Source organism: Martes martes (genome assembly GCF_963455335.1).
Source record: "Martes martes genome assembly, chromosome: 3".
NCBI lineage: Eukaryota > Metazoa > Chordata > Mammalia > Carnivora > Mustelidae > Martes > Martes martes.
Window position 1 is genome coordinate 154,350,040 of NC_137890.1, and position 13,692 is coordinate 154,363,731.

General features: G+C 50.7%; 1 protein-coding gene across 5 annotated transcripts in view; it reads right to left on the reverse strand.

Annotated features, from left to right (window-relative positions):
- Nucleotides 1-13,692, reverse strand: part of AGAP1 (ArfGAP with GTPase domain, ankyrin repeat and PH domain 1) — a gene marked incomplete at its 5' end in the record, with an annotated part of 507,381 nt that overhangs the window by 492,979 nt on the left and 710 nt on the right. The gene's annotated exons all lie outside the window — the stretch shown is intronic.

Here is a 13,692-nt window from a genome sequence, read left to right on the forward strand (position 1 = left end):
AAGCCAAGCTATAAGGAGAATTTGGGTTGCCTGTTATGGAAATGACCAGATGAACTGTACAGGCGAGTCTTTGGGGAACGTCCTCCTCCATGATAACTCATGAACGAGGCTGGATCGCACTTTCATATACTGTGCTGGAAGGGCCAAAGCATCCGTGTCCCACCGCAGAGGACATGTTCAAAAGCTAAGCTTTCCCACTTCGGGGGAAAAGCTTTCCCACATTGTGAGAAAGGAAGGAGTGGGGAGAGAGGGAAGTTTCTTCAGAAACTCAACCCCTCGCTGAGTGACAAAGAGGTGACAACCGAGACACATTCTGCCATAAATTCCCCTTAGCTCAAAGCCTGCTCGCGCGGAAGACAGGACTGCGACCAAGTGGAAATTAAAGCCCAAGCTCTGCCAGAGACTTTGGACACACAGTCCCGTTCAAACTGAAGTCTGGCAAAGAAACAAAGGCAGGTCCCTGAGCGAAGACTCTGGAAGTCCTGAGAAGGGGAGCGGAGAGTCCGACAGGCCGGCAGAAGCCCGAGAGGGCGCTGTGTGGCGAAGACCTGAGAGAGGATCCGGGAAGGAATCTGCTGACTCAGTAACCACCACCCCCCCTCCCCAGGCCTTCCGGTCCAGCCAGCTCTGGGCAGGATGCGGAGAGCACTGCAGGGGGCAGATGAGGAGGAGGCTGGGGACTCTACCACCCCACTGTGAAGTCACTGCTGGCTCAAGGACAACCCGGAAGACATGCCCCATTTGGGCCCAGTCTGGAGAACAGGAATTTGGGGCTAATCAGGTTCTATAATTAACACTGCAATTAACACTGCAGAGACAAGAATCACACTGTAATTCAGCTCCCCGTTCAGGGCCACGATGACTGCCATTCTGGAGGATGCTCCCTCAAACTCGTGAACCAGCGAGGTGACTGAGAGCTTAATTAGACTTCTAGGATCTGCCTTAAAATCTGCTGTATAAGTCATACACGTAACAGACGTGTTCATCACACCGGCTGCTTTCAACACATGCCCATTACGACGACAATGACACACCATCACCAGGGTAGACAGCTGCACACCTGCTGTTTACTGTCTCTGACTAAGTCTGGGGGACCAGAGTACTGCAGAGTGCTGGAGATTATCATCCACAAGGTTCTTCCGCACATGCCTGCCCACGCTCAGGTGTCAGAAGGACGCCTTCAAGAGATCCACCCGTGTCGGTGCTACTTTTTCCATGGACCACACACACGGGTTACACACACACACACGCAATATGTTTCCTTTCCTTTACTGGACACTGCTCTACTGAGTGGGATTTCATGCTGTGACTTTGTTGGAGGAGGAGAATTATGGATGAAACAATTCAACACAAGGCCCTAGGGCAATCTGGCCTCATCTGACCATCTCCTCCTCCCCCCACCCATCCCCACTTCTGCCAGACTTGGTCATTTTGGAGAATGAGGAGCAATGAAAGGGGCAGTTGTGGTGGTCACTTCAGAGACGGGGGGAACCCTGAGATCAAAGTTCAACCCCTTCTAAACTGAAGGACCAAAGGGACATGTGTGTCCCAAGACTTCCATGGCAAGTCACGAGGCAGGAGCCTGTCTTGGATCCCCAAGAGGTATCTGTCTGCTATAGGCCACACAGAGTCACCATGGCTGTCAGCCTCCATGACATCGTTCCCCTTCCAGGAAGCGATCACAATGTACCTTATTAAACAAGAAAATGCCCGTCTTCCATATCAACACATGGGCTACTCCTAAAACCAAAGTCCTCTGTGCCACCCCACCCCCAGAACTACCGAGGCCCGAAGAGGGGCTGCCCTCCCAAACACACACCCTGAAATGGGGAATTCAAGTCAGAATTCAGTCCAAGTTTCCTTCTGGGTTCACATCTGAACTAAATCAACAGTAACACAACAAAATGCTATCCTTCCAGACCCCAAATCAAACCAACTCCCCTGCAGAATGAGACCCCCTCACAAGCGACCCACACTCAGCCCGTGCGTTGCCCCTCTCTGCCGGCACTGCACCTCAAACCAGATGCCCTAACACCCTGACTGGCACCATTTCCAGTAATCCTTTGGATTCCAAGCCAAAATCGGATGAGCCTTGGAAAACTCTGCAATCTAGAGAAAACACTAGATAACAATCCTGGCTGGATGGGGAGATACGCAGCACTAAAGAGGAGAGAAGCAAGGCAAAGGGAACAGAACAGTTCCCTCTAAACATTCTTTCAACTCTTCCGTGTGTTTGACAATTTTCATCTCAAAACGCTGAGGAAAAGAAAGCCTCCTCAAGCTCAAGCTGTAGTTAATCTGCAAATTTTGTCTCTTAGTCACAAAATGCCTTGTTTGTATGACTCCCAGGCCCTAGACTAGTACACTGCTCCCTCCCTAAGCAGACCCAGAAGGGGGTGCCTGAGACCCCACAGGTGGGTGAGGGCTCCGTCCACTCAGACGTGCAGCTGCATCTTACCACACTCTGCTCAACACAACACACCCCAGCATCAATGCCAGCAAGTGGAGGGGTGCCGATCTCCCCAGACGAGAGTACGGTTGTACCACTCTACGTCTTTTATCTCTAAGCAGGCAATCTGCAAAACTCTGAGTGCACAGCAACCTGCGTCCCATCAGAAGGAGAAGGTGGAATTCTAGAAGAACACAGACTCTCAATTGGGACTCTGGAATTCTGAAGCACTTTCAGGACAAGCTGCACTCCCAGCACCTCCAGGCCTCCCTTGGCATGGGGGCAGGGCGGGGGGGGGGGGCGGCAACAAACCACATGCCACTGGGCATGATTTTAGCACCACTCTGGTGATGTCTCCTGGCCAGCTAGGAACTTAGGGAAAGAGTCTAGGGCTTGGGGAGTCTAAAGCAAGGGGGTGGGGGGAAGAAAGGAAAAGAAAAAACCTGTAGATTCAGACTGTGGACGAAAAGAGACAAGTAACTTTTATTCCCCAGCATGAGATGACCAGAAAGGCAAACATAGACTGAGAAACCCCAGTAAAACTGAAATTTTCTAAGTGAAAAAATGGAAACTGACTTTTCTGCATGAACACAGTGAGACATCTTTGGACAAAGATGAGAGTTTTCCAAGGCCTCCTGATAGATGACAGGGTCCCCTGTCAACAACCCCCCACGTCATTAGTCTTCTGCCTTCTAGGGCTCAAACAAGGCATCCTCCAGGAGCCCCCGGGCCTCTTCACAGCACCCTCGCTACCCTCAGCTCACTACACACCTGGCCCAAAGCACACACCTGTCCTGTTCACACCTGGCAAATGGCCCATTCACCTCTGTACTCCCAGCACCTGGCTCTACAAGTCTATGGATTCAAGCCATTAAGTGGGAACTACACACACCTAATAGACAGGTACAGCCACAGACTTGGGTAGAGAGCCCGATGTAAGTTCAGGTGTAGCTAGAGACGGATACATCAGTCAAGCATCCCGGGGTACGCCCTTAGCGCTGCCTGAAAAAGGCAGAGCTGGCCAGGAGACTCTGGCTAGACAAGCTAGACCTCAGGGGCCACCACAGTCCAGGGGCCGTGAGCAACAACTCAAACATGTAACCCCCCACCTGGGGCAGATTCAGCTCCTGGACAGATGCACACCAGCCAGACTCCGGAGGGACTCTTGTCTGCACGCCTCGGACACCCATTTAAAGTCTGCAGGGTAGGAAGAGGCCACAATACAACCCCGATGCCTGCCTCTTGGCCTGTTCCAGAGACAGGGTGACTCCCTGATCTACATATGCAAACCAGCCCCACAGGGACAGGGCCCTCTTCCACAAATCCCAGGTAACTGTCGCGCATGGCCAAGCACCCCCTGCCCAAACCCCAGGACATCCATAGTTGGAATCCCTTCAACAAACCTCAAGGATCGAACCTCAGTTCCCACGATCAGAGCTCAGTCTCTCATCTCCCCCACTCCATCCTGAGGCTCACAGGCCAGACTGGTGGCCTGCACCTCCCTGACCTCCCTGCGCCTCCCCTGGGGCCTGTCTGTGCTCCCACCTTCCCCCATAACAGCCTGGATGATGGTCCCAGTTTTGAGCCCTCCCCACCAGTCCCCACGACAGCAGCCACCAACACCTCCTCTAGCCTGCAGGGCCACAGCTGAGCATCACAGTGCTCCCCTCCCCAAACGGAAATCCATAATCAATAGTTTCCTGCTCCCCAATAAAAGTGCTCCTGACCTGCTCTCTGGGAGAGCAGAGGCTCTTCATCACCCAGGACTCCTCGAGTCTCTGTATGCTGAGGATCCATCCTGTTACCCACTAGCCGGAAAGCCCTCCACTGCCTGAGTCCCACCCAGCCTCCAAACTGGGTTAATCCCATTCCCTGCAAGGCAGCCCTGGCTCTCCCACGTAGCCTGGAACTACGGTGGCCCCTTACCTCAGTTTGTATTCCTGTGGCCTCCTGAGCTAGATCTAAGGTGTGCTGGCAGAAGGCCTCAGGTCCCGTACATCTGCCTACCCTCCCCCACCCCAGATTTTAAAAACTGCCCTTTGCCCCACTGTAGGTGCTTCATAAAACCTTGCCTATTGATTCTCACACTAGCTACTTCCCATGCTAAGCAGGGACAATAAACACGGCCCTCCCACCCCCATCCCTCAAAATAAACATTTACTTGTGTGAAGCCACTGGAGAAGCTCTCCCTGCACGCACACACCCTCCCACCCTCATGAGCTCCCAGGTTTGGCCCGATCAGTGTGGCCTTTGTCAGTGTGGCCCTTGTCGAGAGGATGGGCAGCTCCAGATCACCACAGAAGAAACAAAGAAAATAACCCCTTGAGAGTAACAGAGTTGGCAACACTTAACTTTTTTTCTTTCCTGTCTTGCACATAATTGCTACGAACAACAGAAACTGAGGAGTGCTAATATGTAACTATAAGACCACAGAACAGCTTAGGCCCAGAGTAGAAAATGAGTTTCCTTTCAAATGCCAACACAGATCCAAAGGTTACCTAACACCCAGGATGGGGGTGGTGAGATGGATTCTGGACTGGGCTGGGATCCTCCAGAACGAGTACCCCAACTGATTACTGATTTGCCAAGAGCCAGGGAGAGCCCAAAGGGGCCCATGCCGGCCTCAGGGGAACTGTGCCATCCACATTTTAAAGGAAAGTACTTCCTGGTGAAGGATTTCACTCACACAGCTTCCCTTTACAGAGCTGTAATTATTCATCTAACAAGGATTTAACAGTCCATAGAAAAATCCTAAAGTCTAAGACAGTGCCGGAAATTTATTAGCCACTTAAATATTTGTTTATGAACAAACAAGGCAGAGAATTAAAATCAAAGACAGAAGGCAGTCCCTAAGCCCCATGAACTGAACATTGAACAGCAATGAAAGGTCTCTTCAGACTGGTGCTGCCTACCCACCAGACAGACTGGTTTCATGGTTGGTTGTGTCCACACAGGTAACACCACACAGCACCCCACTCCTCGGCACCTGATAGGAACCAAAAGACCAGTACGGGAATGTGCTCAGTGGCGCTGTTCGTAGCAGCCAGAAACAGGAAACCATGCAAATGCCCATCAATGTGAGAACGCACAAATAAACAGAGGCAACCTCCTGTAACTAAACTCAACCCAGAGCCCAGACGGGTCCTGGCTGTGCCGACTGCCTTGTCTGTTCATCTGAACGCCGGTGATACACACGTGCTCCATCTGTGAAAACCTCCTCCCTGATGACTCGGGCATCCTTCTGTAATGATGCTCTAGGTGAAAAAAGAGCTCAGAAAAATTCAGGAGCTTGAATAGGTCCCAGTCCCAGCAATCCCAAACTCAAAATAGTAACACGTGGACAAGCAGAGACCCAGACGTGGTTGTTGAGCCTATAACTGAAACAATGCTCTTGTTCGTCTGAAATCAGGCTTACCAGCCTGCACTAATGGCAGCCGGGTCAGAACGGGAGAGGGAACCACGCCTGACTGCGGCACCCCAGGTCCTCAAGAACCACCATGAAGGGTAGGTCGGCAGGCTTCAGCCAAGCGCCCTCCCTGGAAGATAGGACTGCTCTCCCCTCACGGAAAAGGACAACTGGAAACACAGAGCTGAATCTCAGGGCCATCAGCTCTCTCCAAATCAATTTCATTTTCATTACAGAAACCAGGAAGTAACCAGCTCACCTGCAACACCAATCTTGCTGAAGGCCACCACCCGTCCTCACGCAGAGGGTACGCTTCTGGTCTTGCACTTCAGAGGTAAAAACTCTGCCAGGAACCTAAGGTGGGTCTTGTTTTGTGCAGGCATTGATTAAATAAAAAAATAAATAAATAAAAAAATTCTAACTTCTTCTTTTCGTCAATATTGTTGGTATGTCCCTGTCAACTAAAACTCTTCGAACTCAAACTAAATTGACTTCCGAAAGACGCTTTTCTCCCTTGAAGACTATTAATCTGGGAACATGGGAACAGTGGCTTCGGTGAGGCTGTGTCCTAAGCTGGAAATCAACATGGTTCTGTTTGCGGGAGCCTGTTGAATGTTGACATTTCTAAGACCAAACATAAATCAAACATGAACATGGCCGGTAATTATTTGAATTCTTCTCCCAGAACCATGAAAAGTGTTTCCCACCCTTAAAAAATGAAAAATAAAAAGCTGCTTCTAAACCACGATGCTAATGACAAGCAGACGGCATGAGCAGCTTTAAAGATGAGACAGTTGCTTGTGTAGAAACACTGTACAAATACTCCAACACTGCAGCCCAAAAAAAGACAATCCCCACCAAACAGCGGGAGAAGTGTGAAATTTGCAAATGAGGCCCTGGTTAAACAAAAACACCAATCTGTTCCCAGACAGCTCAGGGTGGCCACCTGTTCTGGGCTGGTGGCAAGTTCTGATTACCAGTGGAAGAAACCATATCTGAGGCCTGACAGCCCCCTCTTGGGCCCGGGTCCCCACCCTGGAGCCTATATTTAGCCTGCTCTTTATGGAAAATGTTCCGACCTCGCACACAAACTATTTGGCTGGTTATTCAAAGGGTCCATTAACAACCTCTTCTGTGGGGGTGGCACTGTTCTCCTTCCCTCACAACCCCCAGAGGCAACCAAGACACCACTTTCCGGCCTCGGGCAGTTGAGAGCAGGGGCCCAGGGAGGCTGGAGGGACCGGACTGGACCGGACCAGAACAACCCTGCCCCTGGGTGGGTCGTCACTGCATCTCGGGAAAGTCACTTCACTCGAAGCCTTGTGTACGGGCTTCCCATTCCACAAAGCAAGAACCCACAATCCCTCTCAGCCCCTCATAAGCACAGAACTCCTGGAAGAGGGGCCCACGGCGGCACACACAAAGCCTTGCCCTCATCCCCAGTCCCAAAATAACAGATGCTGCAGAGACTGCGGCTTAATTTCTGCAGAGGGCCTCCTCCTCGGAGAGAGGCACTTAACAAAGGGAAGGAATTATGCAGCTAAGCACCAGATCAGAACTCCGAACCCTGGATTTTAAAAATAACTAAGCCTGATCCGCTTTGCTAAACTCAATCACTTAAGCAAAGGACTCAGAGGATCTGCAGCGTAGAGAGGGGGGCGGGTGGGAGGTGGGGAAACGGTTTGTTTGAATGTTGAGAAACATGAGACAAGACCAAATCAGTAGTTAAAACAAGCTGGAGCGAGACTCAAAAACTATAAACACCTGCAGGGCACACAGGGGGTAAAAAAAAAAAAAAAAAAAGAAGGATGCAAACTAAGGGATTTTAGTCTTAACCAAATAAAAAGTCTGGTTTGGAAAACAAAAACAAAAAACAACAACCAAAAAAACCCAGAGGTGGTAGTGACGGGGCCCCAGGATTTGTTCTGAAGGTTCGTGCAGCTGCTCAAGCGGCTTCTCGGCTCTGAGTCACGTCCTTCAGGCTCCCCGTCAGCCCTCCCAGGCTGCTCATAACACGCCGCTTACCTCCTTCACGGAAAGGCTCTTCGAGCTCAACACTGGCGATAACAAAACGTCACCCTCGGACGAATCACCCTGCCACCTGAAGTTTGACGAGCCCCTTCTAAATGCACGGGGACTCCACGAAGCCACAGCAATCTCCAGAAGACTGGAAGAAAAGCGCACGTCACAGCAGAGGGGCCTCAAAGCGGGGGCAGCTCCCTACAGGATCCCCCGATCATGTCCACTCCCGTGTGACCGCCTCCCTCACGGGCACTCAGCATCGTGGATGTAGCCTGAACCAACGAGGTGGCCGAATCTTCCTTCAGGATATCAAGAAACCAGACCGTGATGATTGGGAGAACGGGCTAAATGCAATGGAGTGTGCATTATACTTGGAAAAGAGTGTGAATCAGTCACTACTGGAACTGCACAAACTGGCCACTGATAAAAATGACCCCCATCTGTGTGACTTCATTGAGACTCATTACCTGAATGAGCAGGTGAAATCCATCAAAGAATTGGGTGACCACATAACCAACCTGCGCAAGATGGGGGCCCCCGAATCTGGCATGGCAGAGTATCTCTTTGATAAGCACACCCTGGGAAACAGTGATAGTGAGAACTAAGCCTTAGGCTGTCTTCCCAGAGCCACCTGGTCCCTAAGGCCGTGCATGCATGTTGGGGTTACCTTTACCTTTTCTATAAGTTGTACCAAAACATCTACTTAACTTCTTTCATTTGTACCATTCCTTCAAATAAAGTAATTTGGTACCCAAAAAAAAAAAAAAAAAAACCGTTTGAACCCGTTTGACCTGGATTTAGATCCCTTCTCCATGATGCCTAAGTTCTGTGGCCTTGATGAACTCCCCAGCGGTCAGCCCTCACCTGTCACCCTCACCTGTCACCTGCACGTAAGAATGCGTGCCCACCACCGGGCCCAGAGAGGTCCTGCCCACCGGAGCTCCTCCACCCACAGCAACACTTCTCAGAGAGCGGTCCCTGGACCAGCAGCTCTGGCAGCCTCTGGAAACTCGTTCGAAAAACACATTCTTGGGCCCCACTCCAGACCTTCAGAGCTAGGAACTCGGGGGCTGGGGGCCAGCAGTCTGCTTCCCTCCATGTCATCCAACTGCACTTCAACTCAGGGAACCACGGCTCTCAGTGTCACAGTGAAGATACATCACATCAGTCTTCTCCGCTGGAAAGTCATCACACCCAACACAAAGGTACACCCTCACTGTGCAGAGCGCCTGGCGGAAAAGGGTTCTCAGATTCATCAAGCAGAGCCTTCTCTTCCCCTACACCCGCTAAAGAAGCCTCATTTCCACCCCAAACACATGGTGTTTAGTTTCCACCCAGGCTGAAACCCATCAGATCCAAAAGGTGCCCAGCCCTAACATCTGTACCCTCATGACAAGTTTCAAAACGCCCCCAACTTCTGCCAGGGGATAAACACTATTTATATTACCAATGAGGAGCAAAGAGACTCAAACTCCAGAGAAAAGGTTAGTCCCTCTGGCAAGTGAGCCAGTCAACAAACAATTCCTGGGCCTCTTCCAAGGGCCAGACATGACACACTGAATCTCTGAAGACATAAAAAAAAAAAAATGAACAGGACCTTATTTCTGCCCTCAGAAAGCTCCCAGTCCTGCAGGCTAGAGAGGAGCCGAAGGACACGGAGCGGACAGGCCGAAATTGTGCCTGGGAGAGGTACGGGAAGATGCTGCCGTCAGCCAGGCCAGAAAGGATGTCTGGACCGTGGAGGAGCTGGACGCCGGGAAGGTATGAACTTTAACCTGGAAGCAAGGAACGCCCAACTGAGAATTATTTCGAAGGAAGAAAGTGCAACATTTGTATCAATAACTAGAAGGCCCCATACCTGCACCCTCCGATGAAACCTGGAATATTACGAATTCAGGCGATACTGGCAAAGAAAAAGCATGCTCATCCATCGCAGGAAGAAGGTATTTGTTCCCTAGACACACACACATGCAACAACCAGATGGAAAAATTTCCTATATGAAAACCAACTCTTACAAGCTCTGCCACAGTGAGCAGCTTTACAGAGAACACAACACCCGCAGCTACCGGCAGCACTGTCAGACCCTTCCTGGCAGGGGAGAGGCAGGCTGTGGTGGGGACCGCAGCGCTTCCAGCCTGTGGAGACTGTGAATGACCAGGAGCTCTGCTCTGGCTCGTAAGGAGCTGTGGAGCCAGCACCCAGGTCAGTCCAGCCCGGGTCAACTCTGACATGTCTCCTCCATGTTCGGGACCTCAGCGGTGGCATCAAGATCCTGGGATCACCGCAGGATGAACTGAGACGATGCAGGGTAAGCACTTAGCACTCCACTGTCCGCAGATGCTCCACAGTGCAGCTGGATCACGGGATTAAGTGGCCCCTTACCCCACCTTCCCAGGTCCCCCGCTGCAGGGGCTCAGCCCAAGCACCCCTCCTCCCCACCCCATCGAAGTGCCCTTTCCAGAGATGCCAGGCAGAGCTCCCTGGCTAAGGACTGTGACTGCGCTCTCCCGCCTCTCTCTCCAGGAGAAGCTGCACAAACCACCAGTGGGGCTGGCAGGGAGCCTGATGCGCCACCTGGGGGAGGGGGGTGGTGTGGAGGCCTGAAAGCTGGTTGGGGGCTCAGCCACCGCCCCAGCAAGTGAGCCCGCTGTGCTGCTATTCCCACCACAGTGCGGCTGCTGGCACACTGAATTACACTGCGCAGTCGCCAACAGAGGCATGAGCCCTAAGAGCAGAGCAAGTTTATTTAACAAGAAAGGCAGCTGACTTCGTTTAACTCAGACCCATCCACCCCAGATAGACTTTTTAAAAGAGAACCAAAGGAGGGAACCAGACAAGCTGCCCACACCAGAAGCAGCGGATCCTGCCCCTGTGTCTGGGTCCGGAGAACATCCGTGCCATGCAGCTACGTTTCAGAGCATGCTACACCCCTGTGGGACACCCCAGAAATCCGACCAGGACAATCTGAAAACAGGAGGCAATGCTTCCTTAGAATCCAGAGATTTAGGAGAAAAAAATAAATCTCTCAAAGTCTGAAATAAAAATTTGAAAAAAAAAACACAACTTTTTGACAAGTTATTATTTTAAAACAAAAACAAAATCACATTTCCCATGCCTGCAAACAGGGTCCACAGACCCATTCTTATTTGGGACTCTCAGTAAACTCTTTCAAATAAGATAGACACAGTTCAGCCCATCACCAAGAGATTTTCCAATCCAGACCCACTTAGAACCACTCTGAAATGAGCTTTGAAAAGATGCTGGCCAAACAAGGCCACTCCTCACACCAACAGTAAAAATTCTTGAAAACACCAAAAAAACAGAAAAATTTTAAATAAATTACGGCACAGCCAAATGCCAGATTATTATTATTATTATTATTATTATTAAAGTAAGAAATTATATCTCCAAAATTTTCTATATCACTGAAAAGTGCTCACAATATGCTAACCGAGAAACTCTGTAAATAGGAATCCAACTTTGTACATGTACTCAAAGAAGCAGGGGAAGACGAGCTAGATGGCCTCTGAAATGCAGACTGTTTTCTGTTTGGTGGGACAAATGATCTTTAAACAACTATCTGCCCTGATGTGCACAGGTTTTCCTGATTGCAGATGGTTCTGTTTTAAAATTCAGAAAGACTTCTACTTGGCCGCTGTGTCATCCTGACTTGCAAGGTGCTAATGCTCTGGGCATGTGCCCACTTTCAGCCCTGGGCTCCTCCGAATGACGCTTGCAGTTTCTGGGCCCCACGGCCACACTCTTGGGTTCTGTATGAGTGAATAACCCATGTACTACACAATCACACAAAATTGCTTCTGCACAGTGTTCTTTTCATAGCAAAAATGTCCCCCTGCCACAATCGAGCAATCCTCTCAATTTCCAAAACATCAACGGTACAGACATAAATCACAACCGTATCTTAAAATTAGCACAGAGGGAGAGGACATTTCATTATCATGGATGAACTTACCTTTCGTTGGAAGGGGCAGTGTAAGGTGCTTTAGGAGGTGCAGATCTACGCTCTCTATTCAAATGACCCTCTGCTTCAGACCAGACTCGGAATGACCTCAGTCAAATGTTCAGGAGGTCATTATCCCTCCCTGAACCGCCATCCTTTACAACAGGAAGATAATGAAGCTGGCCCACATTTCTCACAGGGTTGGTACAGACACACAATGAGATGATGAATGCAAGAGTATTTCTGCTAAAGTTCTATACAAATGAAAGGAGATATCACTGCTGACAGTAAAGCAAAGAACAGAAACATATGAGAATGGTTCTTAAGCTTCATTAACAGCCACACACAACACAGACATTCCTTTTTCTAACAGAAAACTAATAGCATCATCAAAGCTCCAAATAGGATTCATATTCAGTGATTCTGAGTCTTATTAAAAATGACAAGGATTCCAGCCAAGAAAGGGCTTAACTTGTCACATGGTAAAGGCAGACATCGAGCTACCAAAAACCTTAATCTAGGAACCATATAACATCTTTTTTTAAGAGAGAAAGAAAAGAAAAGAAAAATGTAACCACAGCCTCTTGCTAGAAAGTGCTGGAGACCCCGGAGCTGGGCTTCCCGAATGAGAAATGAGAACGAGGCATCAGGAACCACACTCAACGAAAGGTCCCTGCACAGCCACGAGGTGTTCTCAGCCAAGGCATCAACACTTGTCACTAGCTTTCCAAGTGTTTCATCAGACTTCTATGGATACAGCCAGAGAGCTGCAAAGAGACAAGGGAAACAGGCACAGTGCCCCTTTCACTGACCACAACCGAGCCGGGGCCCAGGCCCTGGGGGAACCTTCGTGCAACATCACGCGGCCATCAGCAGATGCGTGCAGCTCCCACGGCCTCCCACAGGTCTCATCAGAGGTACACAGGGACTCTCCAGCTCTCAAGGAATCTGGAATCATCTTAAATTGCCAACAAGGCGGCCACGTGCTCTAACAGCCAGGTCCCACACAGGCTGCAGCACTGCTCGGATCCTCCCAGGGAACCAGCAGGTCCCCTGTGGATGCAGCTGGCCAATCGGCAGGCAGCCGGGCCGGGACGTGGTTCAAGTCCATGGTGCTGCCAAATGCCAAGAGGATCAGCACCACAGCATCCACCCTCCCCATCTAAACTGGCCAAGTGTCAAACCAAGACGCTCTGGGGTTAGTAGTTCGGACTGCATGATGCCAAAGCAAAGCCTTCCTGTGGCCGATGCCATCACAGATGGAGGGGAGCTGGGTGACTGCCTGTACCCAGGCTTTTGGACAAACTCCTGCCAGGCCTTGGAACATTCTCAATGTTCCTCAACAGCGGCCCCAGTGGCGTCTGGTTAGGACAGTCCGTAGCATGGCCCACCCACAGGCCTTGTACCACCTCTGGTCAACGGAGAGGAAAAACTGCTGACTGAGTGTTGGCTGGGGTGGAACACCACAGCCCACACTGACATCCCACCTTGTCCCCGCAGCGGATCTTGGTGGGGCCAACTGGAAAGACCAAGGAGGCAACTAGAAACCCACTAGCAGAGAGGTAAGAGCCACTCATAATCCCAAGAGAATACAGGCCCAAGAGAGGCGGAACTCTGCAGCACCTCTCCAGCAGGATCACAGCCTCGCTGGACAAGCTGGAAGGGGGTGGCCTCTGGCCTGTGAAAGTGAGACCCTGAGGCTGAGGGACCCCCTGTCCTCCTGGTAGGGAAGGCTCTACTTCTAATCTGGCCCCAGACTTTTGGTAGGAAACACTCTAAGGAAACGAGCCTTTGCACAGAGGCAGGTGGACAGGCACGAGGACACGACACAGCCTGCAGCCCGGGCTAGCCGT